The 4,208-nt window shown below is 38.8% G+C and overlaps 1 pseudogene; it reads left to right on the plus strand.

The window, feature by feature from the left end:
- The first annotated feature begins 3,958 nt into the window (after positions 1-3,958).
- The window catches only part of LOC102488408 (SIN3-HDAC complex-associated factor pseudogene), a 1,039-nt pseudogene continuing 789 nt past the window's right edge, over positions 3,959-4,208 (plus strand).

The following is a 4,208-nucleotide window of genomic DNA, read 5'->3' on the forward strand; positions in this document are numbered from 1 at the left end:
TGGTAGACCATTGGGGAAAGTTCAGTAATAACTGGAAACTAAAGTAAAACATGCCAGAGTAGGTGGGGAAACTTACTTCAAACTTACTTCAAACCCCAGAATGCAGCCAGCGGGATATCTCCACTGTTCATCATGAGTGTGAACAGAGATATGACCATGGTGGTAAAACATCTATTGATTTTTCTTCAAGAAAACTGCTGGTAGTCAAATTTATTTTTCTTTGTCATGCACTATGAATAAAACGATACTGATACCACTGCATAGTTTAAATTATTTCCTGAAGTGCAGTTGGGTTTTGGAACTCAGTAGAACTCAGTGATCCCAATTTTAAACTAACTTTTGGAGGTGGGGAGGAGTTGGCACTGCACATTCAAGCATTTCATCGCCTTAGCTCCCTTACCCCCAAAAACCCTCTTCATATTTTAGATACAAAAATTCCATTATTTTAGCCCGAGATTGAGTTTCACCATTCCATAGGTTCAGTTAACACACTCCAAATGAAAGAATCCAAACAGACGTTTGATAAGTTATCTACTGTGTATCAAATTCATGCCAGTTGATTAGAAGAATATATTCTGAAATGATTGGCAGTTCTTTGACAATAACAATTTATTACCTGTCAAGCTGTAAGGTATGCTTTTGATATACTAAAGTGAAATAATATTGAAGTAAAACTAACTCTAAGTTAACACAGGAGTTATACTATTACAAATAGATCCCAGATGAATGTGAAAAACATATTTTTCTGGGTAATAACAATTAGATCAGTGATACATGGGAATTACATAGATGACAAACTTCAACACAAAATACTACTGTATTAGTGCTTCTACCCTATTGAAATAAAAAACAACACTGAACGCAGTCATCTGAATGGAGTAGAAATCCATTCAGACAACCAATATATGACAAAAGTTTGGTAATTATTATTAAGGATCGAACATTTCCTGTAAGTCTGCAGATTTGCCTCTGAGTTTCAGGCCAATACATTAGAGGAAACGTGTTATAATTGGTTCACTTTAGGTTAAATGGTTGATATTTTTAACATCTGAAACCTGTTATTTTGTAGCTGAGGTTTATCCTGCTTTCCTAGAGCTTCATAAACTTTCCATTTTAAATTATAGAACTTCCATGGTAATTATAAACTTTTATCTTTAAAAGTAGTGCTGCCTTTTAATCATTTGCTCTAGTTGGGTTTTCTTTTTTTCATTAGATCCTTATAGAAGATGGTAGTGTTATTAATTTTAACCAAGGCAGATTTTACTTCTCTAACAAAACTTCAAGGTTTTATTCATATTCTGAGAAGCCTTGGTCAAAAGCAGGACTTAATCCAAACTAAATGTCTGGACACTAGAATTTATACTCACAAGATACAAATGCTTATCTAGGTTAGCAAAGTAAAAGTTCTGGGTTTTTCTTACCTGTGGAACACATCGAGTGCTATTTCTCCATGTCTCAAAATTAGTCACAGCCAAGTTGGCTCAGGCCACCAGTAAAGGTGGGGTCAGCTCACGGGTGAGCAAGCTCGTGTTATTTCCATTTCCTCTGTGGTTATTGGCTGTGCTCTAAACTTGAAAGTCTGTGCTCCTGGAGATGGAAGATGGGGTTGTAAGTGCCAGTTCGTCTCCAGAGGGGTCCAAACTGCCAATTGTATGTGGCCCAGGGATCTGGAGTCTTAACCCCAAAGGATAAAAAATCACAGAAAGGGACCAGCCACAATACACTACATTAGCTTTGGTCATTAATATATTAGTAAGTATAAATAATGATAATAACTTTGATCATTTAGTGCTCCTTAGGGTCAGGCAGTATCTATGCATTTCTTCCCTCTTCATGATATAGGCATATTTACCTATAATATTATATATTTTATATATATGTGTATATATATACATATATATTATTATTCTTCCACTTTGTCTCTAATGTCCATTACAATTTTTAATACTTTTATGTTCTCCTAAATTTTACAGATGAGGAAAGAATTTTCTTATTCTGGAGCTAAAAGAATTTCCACAACTTGTCCAATATCACACGGCAAGTCGTGATGGAACCAGGATTTGAACAGGTATGTCTTGTCCCAAAGCCCATGCTTCTAGTCCAGAGGTTTTGGGATCTCTATTCATAAACATGAATTCAGAATCACCTAAAAAGTTTCTTGTGACATATTTTATGGATCCAGGAACCAAAGGATTTGATTTTGTGAACCTGGGTGCCCCCAGGGAGTCTGGTGCCTTCTTTATATTCCTTTCAAGTAATTTCCCAAGTGATTTTGGGTCTGACCCAGGCATGGAAATGACTAGTTTTTGTAGTGCATCCCAGCCTCATTTACATAAAGTCACATGATTAATGACAGTATTTGCTTGGTTCACAGGGGACAGGTGCTAAGTTGCTCCCAGATAACGGTGATAGACCTAAAGCCTCTGGCCACCCCTGGCCCTTCTTAGACCTAAGGTCGCTTCCACACAGATAAGCCAGACCCAGAACATGTGCACACTAGTTAGGTGACTCCAGTCAAAAGCACTAAGCCGGACAGTGAGAGTCTTAAACTGACCACAGTTTAACACCATTATATACAGAAAAGCTCATATGAGAAGCCAAAAGGGCCAAACTTCCGAAGTGAATTAACAGTCTCTGAGCCCAGTGTACTCTCCAGGAAAGGCCCTGGCACTGAGCAGAAATGTACTCAGTGGTCCCAGTCTTGCCCAAGAAGCAGATTACTTTTGGGACAGAACATAAGGAACCCAGGCTGGGAGATCAGAGGACCAGCCAATAGCATAGCAGTTATGTCACTGTACGCCTACATTCCTGACTGCAGTTTAAGTCCCAGACATGGTGGCTTGAAAAAAATCATGCTGGGCATGTGTGCATTTGTGCCCAAGTACCCAGGAAGAGAATGAAGGAGAAGGGATTGCGGTGTGGCCATCTTCCCTGGAGGGTAATTTCTCACTTTCCCTCTCACTGTCTCTTCTCTTTCTTTCTAGTGAAAGCAATAATCCTAAGGCAAAAACCTCTTTAAAACAAATAAATAAATAATTAGGAGATAGATCTTTGATCCATTTTGAGTTAATTTCTGTTAATGGCGACAGACAGGGGTTCCATTTCATCTTTCTGCAGATTTTTCTGTTTTTCCACATATGAATAAATATGTATTGAATAATATTAACCAAAAGTGACTTTTCTACAGAAAAAAAAGAAGTAGTTGATTAGGAAGGAGAAAAGGGAGAATTTTTCATCATTTGATCCATGAATATTGTTTTTCTTTTTCTTTTCTTTTTTTTTATTTTTTCAGACAGATTTTGCTATAGGACACATGCACTTGCTGAAGACAGAGAGACAGAAAATGAGAAATCAACCCCTGGGGAAATGGCCATGCCACAATCCCTTCTCCTTGTTTCTCCTCTCAGGATTTTGGACATGCATGCAAATGTGCCCAGCATGAGTTTGAAGCTGCCAGGTCAGGAACTCAAACAGCAGTCAGCTATGTGGGAGTCCAACGACATAACCATTACACCATCTGCTGGTCCCTGAAGGTTGTTTTTTCTAATCTTGATAATAGAAAGAATAAGTCCATTAAGTTAGCAAACTCTCAGCAGATGGCTGGGTTTCTTTGAACTTCTCTGAAAGATCTGAGCAGGGAAATGTAGGAAAGATAGAACCCTGGGGTCAGGTCTTGATGTCCCTGAATCAAACACTGAAGTGGAAAAGTACAAATTCAAAACACGCATGTTGGATTGAAACAAATGACAGAAATCTGAGCCAGGAATTTCTGCTTCCTATGCCTCCTTAGTAGTTATGCTTCAGGCTTAGTCCACCTTGTGCACCTTAATTTATTCTAGGTTCTGAATTGTGGACCCAATAAAATTTGCATCCTTCAACTGTTCAAACGGAAGCATCTTTCAAAATACCTAATTTCTGAGGATGGCAGGAGACCATCTTTCTAGACAAGGCAGTTGAGATGGGAGCGCCTGGCCTGCTCTACACGCTGCACCTCGGGAACGCTCTACCTTTGGAAAGACTGAAAAGATGTTTGTTTTTCACTAGCAGAGATGTACCAGAGGGCTGCTGTATCTGCAGAGCAAAGTCCTCCAGTTCTCAATTCACTCATAGTCAATGCTATGAAAAGGATTTCCAAAGCTGTTTTGGGTAGCATGAAACCCGTTGAGGAGACCTCTGCAATGCCTGTGTCCTGATTGTGAAAAGACAGA

This window comes from Tupaia chinensis, unplaced genomic scaffold (genome assembly GCF_000334495.1).
Source record: "Tupaia chinensis unplaced genomic scaffold, TupChi_1.0 Scaffold000361_2, whole genome shotgun sequence".
Classification (NCBI taxonomy): Eukaryota; Metazoa; Chordata; class Mammalia; order Scandentia; family Tupaiidae; genus Tupaia; species Tupaia belangeri.